Below are 16,092 nucleotides of genomic sequence, written 5' to 3'. Positions count from 1 at the left end.
TTGTACAATACTGCCCAATTCATTAATTTCAAAAGATGATTAAAAAATAGCATTAAACCAATCTGACAAGTTTTCTTTAAACATCATTTGGACGATTACTAATTGCTTTTCTTTCTTCTGTGTTTGAGCATAACAGGTGGATAGGAAATGCCAATCGAGAGGCGAAGAAGTAGGTTTTGGAATTTTTGTTGCCAATGATTGACATGGATGATTGGATAGATGTCTAGCTTGATTTAAATGTTTGTACTTTTCCCCTTATTTTCAAACTGTTTTTTCCAGTTTTTTGTGTCTTGATCTGTCGACGAAAGAATTCAGACAACAAAGACTCTATGTTAGACAATTTTTGATACGACAGAACAATTTTATAAAATAAAAATCACATAATTATTCAGAAACGATGTTTAATTGAAAGGAATAGTTTCGTTGACCTTAGGTAGACACAATTCTATTGTATTAAAGAGGGCACTTCCTAGCAATTACCCACAATGCTTAAGATTTACCGGAAGGTAGTCGCCATTAATCAAGGCGGCTTGCTGGTCATCTGCAACCTTCATAATTCGCGTAATCAAGCTATAAGGCGGACGCCATCTATATTCATTTTCCTTTGACGTAGTAATTCCTGGTAGCCTACCGCTATCTATCAAACAGCTTCTTCGGGTTCAATAAATGCAACAAGCACAACTGTAAACCCATGATCTAGCAAAGCCTTGGTCTAGTCCAAGCAATTTATTTAAGTCCCCTGTTACTCGTAAAAAGGACCAATGATAATCCCCTTGTGCTTGTGTGTTCACTTCCGTTTCGCATAATTTTCAACCTCTTTTGACGAAAATTTGCTTTGCGGTATCAAAGTGACCATAAATCAAAAGGGTCTCCGAACAAAGCGATAAAGTTTGATCAATGGCTGAAATTTCCTCCTATTTGATTTACTTGATTGTGGGGTTGAGCTACTTTGTCTGCATCATTTAGTGCATCAATTTATCGGTGCTACGTTAATTTAAATGACCATCAATGATCTTTTCAGTCTTTTCTTGTACCGACTTTTTACAATCATTATCGCAATTAAAAGTAGTTTGCCATTATGTTAGATGTACAACTACTTATATATATAAGAGTCAATGCTATGCAAAAAAATCATAGTGTTTCTTTATACCTGTACTCTCAGGAAACTGCATCAACACATTTTTTACATTTGAATAATGTATTCTGAATTGTACGGTTAGCGAAGTTTGCATTCTCGACATATGAAAGACATAAATTAGTCGAATTGTACTTAGAAAGCCGAATTAATTGCCGATTTGCAAACAATATCTGGGGTTCAGAGAAAACAATTAACAGGTATATTTGATTTTCCATGTCAGGTCATTAAATAGTTTTTGCAAATGAAACATTTCCTTATTACATATAGTTCCAAAGAGTGTAATTGTATGAATATAAATTTTGGTTGTAGATTTGTTCTTCAAAGAGACATGCAGACATATAGGTAAACACTACAGGCGGAAATATACATGTACATGCAGTTGCAGTAAGCCAAAATCTTTAACAATAAATTCAAATTAGATTGCAGACTGTCTTGGCAGACATCTTGTATCATTGATGGGGGATCGAATTTTAATGATCATTGGTCTTAACAGCTATGCTTACTGTTTGTCCTATCTATATCTATATACCATTATAATGACCAGTAAAGTGTTGTTTTTTTTTCAATATAAATTTTTTATTTCACTACGGCCAAAGTTTGAAGAGTAGCCCATCCTAATTGGGAACAAATGCCATGCAAACTTTACGATACATTGTAATTTAGTATTTGTTGGTATTCCATTTGATGTATAAAACGCTATAAAAAAAATTTCATTTAATAAAAATATATACTCATCAAATAGTTGATTTGAACATATTTTGGCTGTACAAAATTACAACTGGGATTGGGCACATGTTCAAAAACCTAGACCACCCTTTCCCAATCGAAATATATAAATAAATACAATACAAATATTAATGTATACACAACATGTAAGGTTAACAGATCATATGACATTTATATATAACTGTTCAATAGTGTTCAAACATCAACTAAATCTTGTTGTGTCTTCAATATTATAACGATAAACTAAAGAAAATAAATGTTTGTTTTCGCTGACACTGATTGTGCTGTTGCCCCAAAGTATGACATGGGTATTAACAACATTTAAATCAACAATATTGAAAATTCCATAAGGAAGAACATTTCTGGCCTCTTTATATTTTTTTTTCAAGTGAAAAAATAATGGAAAGGGCGCGAAAATTAGGACAACACATAATATGGTCCATGTTGTTATTAAGGTGTAGGAAGCAGTTTTTAACTTCATTTGAATTCTGTTATATGTTTTACTGTTGTTATCTATTTAACGAATACCATTATTGCAGACTTTTTTGGTCTGGTCATACACGATCCAACGAATCACAGATTTGTGAGGTCTATAGAGCTTACTAAAGGAATGAGGAACTGATACCTTAATTGACTTTCTGATGACAAATCATCATTGTTACGTTACAATCATAATTAACACAACAACAAATTAATACACGTTGGAGGTATTTCTCGTCTACTCTTATATTATATAAGAATAAAAACAAATGAGCAATTAAAGTCGACTTATTGGGCAAATGCGTGCACCTTATGCCTTTACAAATATGCATCTGTACACGTAGACTATATTATTCATTAACGACTGCAGAACATATTGCAGGCTAAGAAATCAAGAGTCTTGACTTTTTGTGAATTTTGAATGATATCATAGCTGTAAATAGAAGAAAGGAAACAGTAAATGCAATATATTTAGTGTGTACGTATACTTTAAATGTATTATATATAGCGTGTACGTGTATTTTCATTGGGTTTTTTTCAACAGGTTAATGTAATCTGATTTGGAGCATCTGAATGTACATATTTATTAATCTGCATATTTATGTTTTACATTGAGCGATGTACTTGATATAGCAGAAGCTGCATTCCGCCAAAAAGGCTAAATAGAATTCATAGCCAAATGCAATACCTTTATGTACAGTACTTGAATGTATACTAGTAGTTGCAATTTGCTATACCTGTATACTAGTATGTACTTACTTACCGGAATAACAATTTACAGATGCTGACTTAAGTAAGACTGTAAAAACGACGACAATTAGTTTTACAGGATGCATAATGCCAATCAGATTTGGATAAACGTGTTTTTACTTCAACAAACGAGTTGCTAAAAACGACTCCTTTGAAGACAGTTTAGCGACATTGATTTGTCTAGACCGTTCACGAGCTATTTGGATGTTAATTACGAAATGGACTGGGACTATTTTAACTATTTCAAATAAATCACATGGTCGCTTAAATCAGTATTCAATGCGTTAACTTTGCTGTCTGGTTGACATTAACTCATTAGAATTCCTAAGTTGATGCACATTGAAAGTCATTGTTTTTTCTTTTGTTATTTCCTCCCACCTGATAAATAAAAATCAATGGGAGTGAGGAACATCTAGTATATTTGTTGCTGATTCTGCAAATAGAATCGTAAATTTAACAGCTGTCAGTACATAACTGTACAAAATAAATTCCATGAAACCCCACCTGGATATAAGTGAAGGTTGGAAAGCCAAATGGAGTAAAAGTCAGTTTTGTAAATATTTTTTTAATGAGGATGCAATGTGCATGCATATAAAACGTTGCAGTGACTTCGTACATATCTTTTAATTTTACAACAATGTGATACCATAATATTTTTTTTCTTCTTAAGTTGGCTTAGAGAAAATGTTATAAAGTTTTAAACAGAACTCCAGATTCATAGCAAATTGACATAAGTAGCATCTACTGCTGGTGATCCACGGCCTTTTTTTCAGTTTTATTTTGTCATCAAACGTATGTTGAAGTTCATGTCACCAAATGTAATTTGTTCTGCGATTACATATGCATACATGCATCATAAATGGTAACTTAAGTACGACATATTCATGTTTTATTTTGCATGACGTAAGACACGACTTAAAGGTAAAATGCATCCGCAATTTATGACGTCTGTATTGAAAAATAAAATATGATCTCAGAATGAAATGACTGCATGTACCATTGCATACATATTGAATAACCTTGCCTATGTTTAAAAATTAATTTGCACACGGTATAAATTATAGGGCTATCGAGGTGTGTTCAGTTCGACAGATCCATCATTGATTGTCATAAATAGTAGAATACTTACTTTTTTTGTATACAGCATACATTTGTTACTAGGAATTGTTATGTCTCTAGGTTACTGTTATAATGAGTTGCTGATTCATGACCCTTCACGCCTCTTTTCCATTTCTCTTTAATTACTGCAGTACTGTATTCCTTCTTTGGATTACATAAATAGAGTACATATGCAAAAGATATAATACCGTAATCGTTTTACATGTGGTTTTGTATTCTCCTTAGCTTTTTGACAGAAGAAAACTTCCGCTTAATCTAGAAAACGCTAGATATGCGCGACCTTGCTGAAAAGTAAAATGATTTCCAAATAGCATACAAGCTAAACATAAAATGTCAACAGTATAGAATCAAAACACAGCCAAGTCTATAGTAACCATTTCCTAAAGTCACTAGTACTACTCTTTCAAATACATGTAGACTTTTTAACTTGATCCAGGTACAGGAATTTTTTTCCTCTCACCAGGCTACATGTATAGGAAACAGCAGTTCTGTTCAGTGATTATAGGAAACAGTATAGAATCAAAACACTATCAGACCTAGAGCAACTATCTCCTAAATTCACTAGTTCTGCTCTTTCAAATAGATGTAACCATTTCCTCAAATCACTATATACATGTAGTAAGTACTACTGTTTCCAGTACATGTACCCAGGCTAGCGGAAAAAAAATTGTTGTACCTAGATCATTGCAGAGTTTCGAAATTCCAAAAATAGAAAACTCTGCAAGACTTTACCGTGACGCGTTGCCTACAGGCATTGCTTGAAGTAAAAAAACAGAGAGACGTACTTCTGTAGCCCTGCAATTGATACAGGTATTCGTACAATTTATTAAACGTTATCCTTGAGACTGGCGGAAAACTAATATGATCAGATACTAGACATTGTAATATTTATAATCTGAGTCAGACATATGCCTACCCCAGAGGGGTCACCAAGTCATACTCAGGAAACAAAGAATTGTTTCTTTATAGTTTTATTTGTTCAGATCGACTTTCTAACGTAACAATAGAGCTATATTTCATTGTTCATGCAAAATGGAATTTTGGACAACACCCTAAAGTCTGCATGTATTTCTTTTCCTACGTTACTGGAGATTATGGTCATAATTCTGTGACCTCCTGAAGAGAAATTGAGGGTGGTTCGAATGCGTCACATGGTAACCTGTTATTAGTAATCCTACGATTGTATTAAAACATGCTTTGTGTTGGTTTCAGAATGACACACAAAAATATGATTTATGATTGGTATTAAAAGTGTCACGATTCGGAGAAATTAAATGACACATTCGCCGTAATAATTCTATCAAGTGTTTTCAGTCATTAGACATTATATTGTTCTTTATTGTAAGATGGCCCATTGTGTTTTGCAAGAACGTAACAACCCTATTTTGAACACGAGCAAATCTTTATCGTTAATGTCGTTTTGAGATATAGTATTTCAGAGTCCTTAGGTTATTTCACGGAAATAGCCGATGATGCTCAACTGTTTTTGAGATTGAGAGGAATAGATAAAAGTGCTTTTATTGATAATTGGAAGATTATGAGCAAATTTATTGTTGATATGAAACTTAAAAAAAAAAACAATTCATATTTATATCTATCAGCGTTACAAAAAAATCATGTGACGTCACAAGCTTGACAATTCATATGGCTTTAAAAAGATATAACTGAAGAGGTCTGCAAGTGAAAAAATTGAAAACAGAGTCGAATCTCTCCTGGTCTCATATATACTAGAATATCAAAACAAAAGATACAATCATGTAAGCACGTTAAGCCCAACAATCTTCATTTTGATACAAATATAAAAGCATCCATAAAATTTCTTTTCAATATATAGCAATTCTATTAGCGGTCTTTATGCTGTATTTTTTAAGATCAGGCAAACGTTGCATGCAAAACGTTCCCCACATCCTTCCTAAGCATAATTATGCCTTTTCATCAACACTTTTGTAAGTGGGACCAGTATGTTTTATTTAATTGGTAGTTGAAGTTGAAGTTGAAGTAAAGTTTATCCTAACATATAAACGGGTTAAGGTTATGCAGAGCAATACTTGAAGTTAGGTATCATTCTAACTTTTAGTTCGTCAGGCGTTCTTTAATTAACTGTTGAATTGAGAAAGTATGCCTGCCGCATCAACATTAAAATAACAAATATAAAAAAGTACTCAGAAAACACTTCAAAACCTACATGCGACTTTCGATCATAAATTGTAGAACAGAAAAAAAATAGTGAAATAAAGTTCTATATGATTGCACCATTGGTTAACTGTTGACCTACGGAAGAAATTCATTTTGCCAGCAAAGTTACAACTGTGTGTGTTAGCAAGTAAATTGTTCGCGTCTACCTTTTAACCTTAACTTACATAGCTACCACTGTGTGAAGGTATACTCGTGAGGTGTGCAACATATATTAATGCTACTTTATATATTTCATGATTCATTTCAATAAACTTAATCTATATATGTATCTTCTATAATTGCTCTTAGTTCAAATTAATAAAGGTATTTCGATGTAAAAGAGCTTAATTTAGGTTAATGATTCAATAATGGATAAACAATAATACGTTTACTTTAATAATTGATTTGAAGGGCTGAGCACCGAGTCACTATCCATTTGTTTTATATCTCAGCACCAAGTCTTTGACCAGCAAACTGTAAAGCTATATTGTGTATGTTAGACACCCTTGCTAGTTAAAACACTGATGAATTATGACTGAACAAAAAGAAATCGGAGGAAAACATTACTTAAGATTAAACCGATATTGATATTTGATGTGATTAATTATTAATTGATTTTTCTATAACAAGGCAGACCTTGGAAAGAAAGCTTTTGATGTAGAGAAAGGTACCATAAATTAGTTATAAATAATTTCACATCTCGGAAGAAATGTTTATTGTTCTAATTGTTTGAAATTTAGCCTCTTGGCCTGCTCGATCTGAGTCATTAGGAAGCTTGTGTGAAGGGTCCTTAATCCATTTTTGGGTAAATGATTTCTTAGATTAGGCCACATGATGAAGAAATTTCTTCATGCCATGAAACTCCCGTGAAGGCACCAAACTTCCACTTTGGTCATTTTGCCATAATCGATATAATTGAAGAAATGAATAGCATAGCATGTCTGGAAATAATTTTGCCGAGAAATTGGTCGTTCAAAACATTAGCACGTATCCCCCGCGTGGATTAGCCATATTAGGCGCTAAGTATTTTGCCCCCGTGGGTTCCTTAATGATCATGGCCGCTAAATCTATCTTAACGGAATACTCGTGCGCCAAGAACTTGAAAATGGCTTTTGACATTCTATAAACCAATTGAGAAATATCTCACTAGTCAGATATAATTGTACAGCATCGCCATAAATTGACTCATTATCAAGCGAAAAATAAGATTCGGAATGGTCCGTTTTATTTTGATGAAAAGGAGACCTAATGTGCTTTGACGAATAGACTTGGAAGACGAATGACTGTTGTATTGTTTTACGTTTTGTCAAGATTACTGAAGTTTTAGATTTTGTTTGTTGGTTGAATCCGTTATAAGAAAATAAAGTCAACCGCACGAATTTTATATTTAATTAAAATGCAAGCGATACCTTCAAATTTATATTAACCCACAGATTCAGTCACATATCTCCATGTGTTTAAAAGCACGTCTTTGAACAAATTCAAAATCGAATATCGATAAAAAAAATTTAAATATTATCTTTATTATCCAACTATCTGATGGGTTTTTTTCAAATATTTATGTAATTATTCTTTACATGCAAGTCGACGTTTATTACAAAATAGCTTAATATTACGTGAGCCATAAACATTCGTCAATTACAGGATTTGGATGTCCTAAACATCATAAAGATACAGATGATGATGAAGAGTCATCTTCACAGATGTGCATATCAGTTATGTTAGCATCTTTTCAATTCATTTTGACAGAAAAGAAATAGAACAAGGGGGTCGTTCTGACAGCCCAGCGCTGCTTGGGGACTCTTCACCGGATCGTCTGTCATGTAACATCTTCCTACCTCAAGGAAATATCGACGAATAAAAATGAAACAAAACAATGCTCCATCAAAAGAATATCTTCTGCTTAATCGGACTTTACCACCGCATCTTGCGTTACGATTCCCTTGCATCATGGGTAATCCAAGCGCAGAATTGAAGTGGATGCTATCAATGTCGGTTTGAATTGACAGAATAGTCTCAATCGCTGACTCCTTTGTAATATCCAATTAAATTCGGATTATGTCAGATCTCAAGAAATATTTTTGTGTGTGTCTTCTTTTACGTGCTTGTCTCGATCTTATTTTAGATAGCTATGGTGTCCGTATGATGGGAATTGAAAATAAAGACATTGGTGTTTTGCAGACGTAGAAGTAAAACAGGTTTAATTGCCAGGAAGGTTAAGAGGAATGGATAGTCGTTGTCATTTTAAGACTATATTTACCTCCTTTAAACAAAGAGTTCTGTATAGAGATATCATTGGGAAAATGTTCTATACAGAATTTAAAGCTGGAATATTTGGATTTTTTTCTTTACTAAAAATAGTTCATAACCTAATGTATCATATTAAAAATTTGAGGCAGGTCTGATGTGTGATTTGTCGACCACCCAGCCACATTAAATTATAAGGGAAATGTGTTGATAAAGTGCTTAAGGACACACGAGACGTTCCTCAGTTTTATATAGTTTTCCTCGATATATCATTCCTTATTTATTAACATTTAAATGTTACCGTAATTCCCAAAAATCCAAGGTACATTACCAGGCTATTTTCGGATCTAGAATATTTAGAATTTTCCTTAAAATAGTATGTAAAATGCATTTGAATTCTTATATATAAAGTTTTCGTAAAACTGTTCAATTGAACACTTTATATCTAAATATAAAGAGTATCATATAACATAACATGGAAATTTAATTATGGAATTACCTAGTGGAAATCTTCACATTGTGGAGATAAGAAAGAATAGAAAAAATGGAAGACTGGCCATAGAAAAATAAAAGGTAATTCACTATAACCTTATGGGTTATACAAGAAATGTTAGAAGAATGGATGGTCTATGGTCTACAAGGATACATGTATGTAAATGGCTAAAAAATGTCATATCTAAAAATTTAAGGTAGATCTAATGGGTAATTTGATGACCATCCAGCCTCCTTATAAGATAGCTTTGATTCGCAAATCAAACTCTATTGTACAATAAAATCGATTGAGTTTCAAATTACAACAACCGGTCTAAAACATGACATCAAACACTTTTACATTTATCTTTCATTTAGAGAAATTGTCTCTCGTATGCTATTGAAAAACTACTCAGGAATGTTTTTAGAATCTTGTTTCATAAAGAGCAAAACAATTCACTCAGAAAATTCCTCCCAATTTTTACATAACTAAAACACTTTCAAATAAAATTCAACATCTTATGTTCTTTTTATTCAGCAATCCAACTTCCCGTTAAGACAATTCATTTTTTTCCACAAATCTTTGGTACCAAGGTTATATTTTCTTCTCCAAACAAGATAGCCACGTCAGTAATAGGTTTCTATAGCGTTCCCTCGTCTTTGCCCACCAAATGATGCCGGTGGGAAATCGCCAGTTATTGACAATCTGAACAAAGCCCTTTTTTCTCTCTGCTCCCATGTGATACTTTGCATACTAATACTCTATTCTCTGATCAGCTTTCACGACAAGTTTCTTCCGGGGTTAATTTGGTTTTCATCACAAACACAGTACCAAAATCATCAAATAAAGAGAAAGTTCGGGGTTTCTGATTGTTTTCGCTTCTTGTGCTTAAAGATATTTTCCAGATCACACACGTTTTAAAGAAATGTTTTGAAGTTTCGTGTTAACTTTACCGCACGTGATTTCAAAGCAGCTCATCCCGAAGCACACATATCTAGAACTATAGTGTTACTTCTAGGAAGGCTTCTACATCCTGTTTTCTGAACTACGCCTTCATTGCTTATCCTCTTTGGATATCCACGTCTCTATCCTTCTGCTGGTTCTGTTAAAGACAAAGGTAACAATTATAAGCCTTAGGATAAAACATGTGATTATAACAAGAAATACATCTATCTAAACCCGTTTTTATTCCAAAGCTACACATTAAAGCCTATGTTTTACCTAACACTCTATTGAATAGCTGATATACCAAGCGATATCAAAATGAGACTATGAATAAATAATATTTAAATGAATTTTATCCTTGATATCTTGTTGGTACGTATGGATACGAATGTTGTATGTAAAAAGTAAGTAAAAAGACATACTATACCACACATTAAACATCGGTGCAGCAATTTAACTACATGTTATTAGCTAATTTAATTAATTACAGGCTTTTGAGTTCTAGGTCTAAAACTGATTGAAAATATTTAAGATGCATGTTGCTCTAAATAAGTGCTCGACTTGACTCGTGTAGGATATTTTTTAGCCGAGTGCTGAAAACGCGGTACTGGATTCTGTTGCATGGGCGTAGTAAAGTAATGTTTCACGAATTCTCAAAACCAATCAAATAAAATTTATCCTGATGTCACACAAAGCTTTATCTGCTTGACTTTTTGATCCTAAGCAATTTCTCTGTTGTGACGTCAATTTCTCGACAATTTACATTGCTCATAGCAGTACAGGCATTATCTAAGATAGCCCAATACGCACTGCAAAAGCTAGCTCATTTGCATAGAAAACTAGCAATTTCGTGTTAGCAACATATTCCAAGTAATGTGCATTTCTAGGGGAGTAATCCTCCAGATTTAGCGAATTCATGCGTGAGTCAACAGTTGTAAGTGCTATGGTAATTTTCAATGCACTTTTGCTATGCTAAAAAGGATCTTGAAATAATCATAAATGGTCATAAACAGGCAAAGTCTTCGAATTTCTGTATCTCCAGGACAAAATTCGTGCCTACTATTTCACGAAATCGCGTATTGTGAGAGGGAGGTAATTGGTCAAAGAATTACAGGTGTAATATTGTGGTGTTTACGTTGACACGTTTTTCCCTCCGTTAAGGACATCGTTGATTCCAAAACAGAATCTTTTTTAGTTAAAATTATTCGCCTGTTCATAGAGTGCGCTTTCGAGGGTTATCGTATATATAGTTTGCAAAGCTCTTTTTCTACTGTAAATTTAAAACAAAAGATTCACTTATTAATACAGAAATGTTAATTGATATAATTTATATCAACTACAATCAGTTACACGTGTATGACGATTATTTTTTACACAGATTTCATTCATCAGAGTTTCTCCGTTAAGGACATCGTTGATTTCAAAACAGAATCTTTTTTAGCTAAAATTATTCACCTGTTCATTGAGTGCGCTTTCGAGGGTTATCGTATATATATAGTTTGCAAAACTCTTTTTCTACTGTAAATCTAAAACAAAAGTTTCACTTATTACTACAGAAATGTTAATTGATATAATTATATCAACTACAATCATTTACACGTGTATGACGATTATTTTTTTTACACAGATTTCATTCATCAGAGTTTAAGATTCCGTAATGACACCATTTTGTCATTCTGGAAAGATTCAGAACATGGTTCCCACGATAGTCCCGTCTCAATGAAATCGATGCAACAATTATGTTGTACAAAAAGAGCGAATGAAACAAAGATATGGCCCAAAAAATCAATTAAGAAAGTATCTAAATCGACGAAGATCTTGCTGAAAGTGATTTTACATGCGTATTTAATAGCATCGTATCTGTGAGCTTTGATATAAAAGACTATCGGGAAGCGTTGGGGCCTGCCATTTTCCGTGATGAATGGAATAATAAAATCGGGATATTGTGTTTCCCTGTGCCGTAATGAAACAGGCAAACAGCTCCGTGCTAATTCCGTGCTTAAACTGACAATCATAATTAAATTTCCCAGCAATTCACCCTATTTTTACGAGATAGATTGAACTATATTAAGTGGCGCGGTGGCGATCGAAACATTCTTCTTTCTTTCTGTCTTATTTTTCTCACTTGCAAAGGGTAACGAAATTTTGCGTCGCATAATCTTTTTCACGTGTAATTTTTTTTTTTTAACTTTAAGGGTGTCAAAAGTTCAAATCTTAAAATAATTGAATAAGATACTTGAATAAAAAGCAAAAATCAATAAGGTACAGACATATTATTAATGGTTTTATATATAATACATGTATTATTTAGTGTACCTGTTAATGTTAATGTCATCTTTCGTCCATTGAATCCAATGATCTTATTCTCATTGCATATACTGGGTACTGTAAAAGAGAAAATAAAAAGATGAGATAATGGTGGTGGGGAATGAAAAATATAACTATATTGCTTGATGCTTGATAACGTTGAATGTATTTCTGATATAGCAGACATGTAAAAATAAAATAAGTAATGGTAGAAATGTACATTTATTTACTATGATAGGGAAAAACATACTCTTATCATGAAATCATCTAAGGAAATATATGTTATTTATGGATTATCTAATGCATCGTGTTATTAAAAAAAACAATTAAAAAATGAATAACAAATGAATGTTTTAACTGTTTTAATGACAAAACCATAAATGGTTCTATACAACATGTAGTATGATATGAAACATGAAATAAAAAATTGCATCCACTTGTTTTTTTTTCTACAACTTCAATCATTTAAAAATGAAATAGAAAGGAAGTTCCTTTAATGAGACTTCTCTTGATCGAGAGTGTGGGAACAGGCAGATAATTGAAATCATCTTTGGGAGAGGATATAAAAAAACAACGACACAATAGCGGCTAGAACTATGTAAAGCCGTTTAACCATAAATATTCATTAAGTTGAATGTTTCTATAGATCAAATGTCAAAAGAATATAACCCAAATAATGATATTAATCGTAAATAGCGGCCCATTAACGATAATAATGAATTCGTCAGCTAGTTTGATAATTAATTATCGGCTGTTTTTTTTTATTTGTTTGTTTCATCGATAACAATAAACTGAGAAAAATAAGAGACTTTGATTAAATAAAAAAAGAAGAAAGGCATACCTTGACTAAAATACTTAAAACAAACAGGTACGGTTCACAATATCCATTTTATTTCAATGCACAAAATGATTACGGAAAAATATTGATTAATGTCTAATTCACAAAATAAAATATGATGTTTTAAACTTTATACTTGATATTTTTTGCTTTATGAAAGCAGTTCTAAAGAATTATGATTGTTTTATTAGGCTAGGATATGATGCTGCACCTTTGATGGATTATATTTTTTTTCCAGTTTAGGAACTTTTCCCACCCTCTGTCTCGGCGAGGAAATGACAATGCCGATGCTTTGCTCTGAAGAGCATTGTGTGTAAGATAGCAAATAAATATCAAACTATAAAAAAAATCCCATAATGCGAAGATTGAAAAAAGACAAATATGGAATAGAAAAAAACCCCCCACATGAGACAGCATAATGTATTGAAGTTCGCTCAGAGATTAGAAAGAAGGAAAACGGTTGAGAATGTTAAAAAAAAACCTACAAAAATGCTGCAAAACATCCACATTAAAAGAACAGATAAAATCGAGATGGCTGATGCTTTACCCAAACAAGATCAAATTTCTCACGCGAAATATGATATTACAACACTAGTAAAGTTTCATTTAAAAGATAGAAATTGTGATTTATGGGCGAGATAAAGCGCGGTAAATGTGCAATACGCTGTAAGCATGTTAAGTTGATTTAATTCATACTCCTTTAAGTTTTTAAAATCTTGTGAATAATGTGTGAGGGTCAACATCTTTTGATTGCAGTTGCACTTAAATATGGACATTAATATAATATTTCCCCCCTATGCCTTTAAATTTAAGTACATATTCCGTGTGTAGTTTTTCGATGGAAGCTTCACCCTACATACATAAACTTTATATGGGAAGAAATATTTAAACTATTTGCCTCTGTTTTTTTTTTTTTTAAGAAATAATAAAACTTACTTAATCTGGATTGGCATTGCTTACATATCACAGATAACTGTATTTGATTTTAGAATTTGCAATTTGTTATCTCGGATAAATACTATAGTATATGCTAGTAATAAGATTTTGTACCAAAATTGTGGAAGTTATAAGTATTTTGAATCTTTTATGAATAAGATTACAATTTTTTTATTGATGATTATAAATTGACTGAAAGCAATGAATTTGAAATAGAATACCAAATTCGATTCCTTTTTTGATCATATATGATTTTATTTTCGTTATTTACCGGATGACTGTAAAAAAAAACCCAAAAAAGTTACAACATATATATAACAATCATGTTGTAACTTTATTATCAACTGCCACCCTATGAGTTTACAATTTTACATGATATAAATTTATATAAGTTTATATCAATACACAAACTGCCTACCGAAATGAACTCATTGAAATGGAGTTACGTACAGATACGTTAAAAATGATACTATGCCACACCTGCATATTGTGACGCAATTTCTTTTTTAGATTAACCATAAGTTTATTCATTTTTTTTTGAAAATGTTTCTAGCACCACAGCTCACAAGGTGACACTGTCAGCATCTGATCTGCGCGTTTTGAATTTAACTAGATTTTTAAAATGTTTACTTTCATAGAAAATGAGTTTTATTATCAGAATATATTATAATTCAAAAATTAGTACATGTATATCTATAATCATATTTTGATATGAACTACTTATTTAAATTATCCACATTGGCATCTAACTGTTAGGTTTTCTTGTATCATTTTTCGTCAGAGCCTACAATTTTTATATTATTTTCTAGGATATTCAGCAGGCATTGGTTTTAGCGGTATGCATCAGACAATAGAAGCTATCGATCGCCCAATCTGTTATGACAAGGAACCTCCCAACTCGTCAATGCAGTAGTATGTTAGCGCAAAATAATTATAGAGTCCGGTTAGAAGATGTTCAATAAAACGAGAAGCTCTGTGGTTTAATTGTTGTTGTTTTTTTTTTATTTCTATACATGGCCAACACCATTGTGCGTATTAGATATAGGTCTTCCTTTTTTCGAAGAGTTTTCTAACTAAATCAATGTTCCTTTTGGATTCGAAACATCTCTAAATAGAATAAGTAAGGCTTTGAATCGATATAGTATGTTTTCATATTTATATTTTCCAGTGTCTTTGTCTGTGATAGCACTACAAATCGATTTTGTAATGTATAGTCTTATACATTTCAACAATGACTTCTAGTATTTTAATATCGAATCGTACAATTGTTGAAAATCATATTCATAAAACCCGAAGGGCTCTCTTATTTGATAACGCCCAACATTTTTTTATCCTTCCATCATATTCAAACAATGATTTCTTATTCTTAATCAAAAATTAAAGAAAACAAAATCAAACCAAGCTATAATTTTCTGATATCTATTGATAAAAATATAATGGATTTAGGTCAAAAGGTTATGCTATGAGTTTAAAAATGTCGCTTAAAATGCCTGCAAAGAAACAATAATCTGTAAATGCCTTTTGAAAATGAAACATTTCCATTTACAAATATTGCATTTTAGAATTCAAGTTGACGGGGGAAGCATTAAATATGTAGCATACAGGTTATTTATGCCATCTCTATACCCTTTTAACATATTAAATCAAAAGCTTGAGGGATTTTATCTCTATTATCTGTATTATATTAAAATAAATAAATCTCAATCAATTAACTAAAGATTTCTCATGATAAAAGATTTTACAGTACATTGGCGCTAAAATGTCATTTAAGAGCACAGATTGTTTTATCTGTCATTAAATATTATTAATAATACATAAGGTTTTAGCAGCTGAACAATGGTGACGATTTGGGCATTTTTATGTTCGAGTGAAATACCATGTAAGGCAAACGACGTTTGTCATCCATATTTGAAGAGTCGCCTGGAGGAGCCAAAAACAGTGTGATACATTAATCATTAA

General features: G+C 32.2%; 1 long non-coding RNA gene across 2 annotated transcripts in view; it reads right to left on the bottom strand.

The window, feature by feature from the left end:
* Positions 1–9,525: 9,525 nt before the first annotated feature.
* Positions 9,526–16,092, bottom strand: part of LOC136271353 (uncharacterized) — a 38,338-nt gene continuing 31,771 nt past the window's right edge. For both annotated transcript variants that reach the window (XR_010709288.1, XR_010709289.1), the window contains exons 5-6: positions 12,369–12,437; positions 9,526–10,209 (exon numbers count right to left, since the gene is read on the bottom strand). This is a non-coding gene — a long non-coding RNA (uncharacterized lncRNA). The remainder of the gene's footprint in view (positions 10,210–12,368; positions 12,438–16,092) is intronic.

Source organism: Magallana gigas, chromosome 9 (genome assembly GCF_963853765.1).
Source record: "Magallana gigas chromosome 9, xbMagGiga1.1, whole genome shotgun sequence".
NCBI lineage: Eukaryota > Metazoa > Mollusca > Bivalvia > Ostreida > Ostreidae > Magallana > Magallana gigas.
This window is presented reverse-complemented; position numbering and strand designations above follow the sequence as displayed.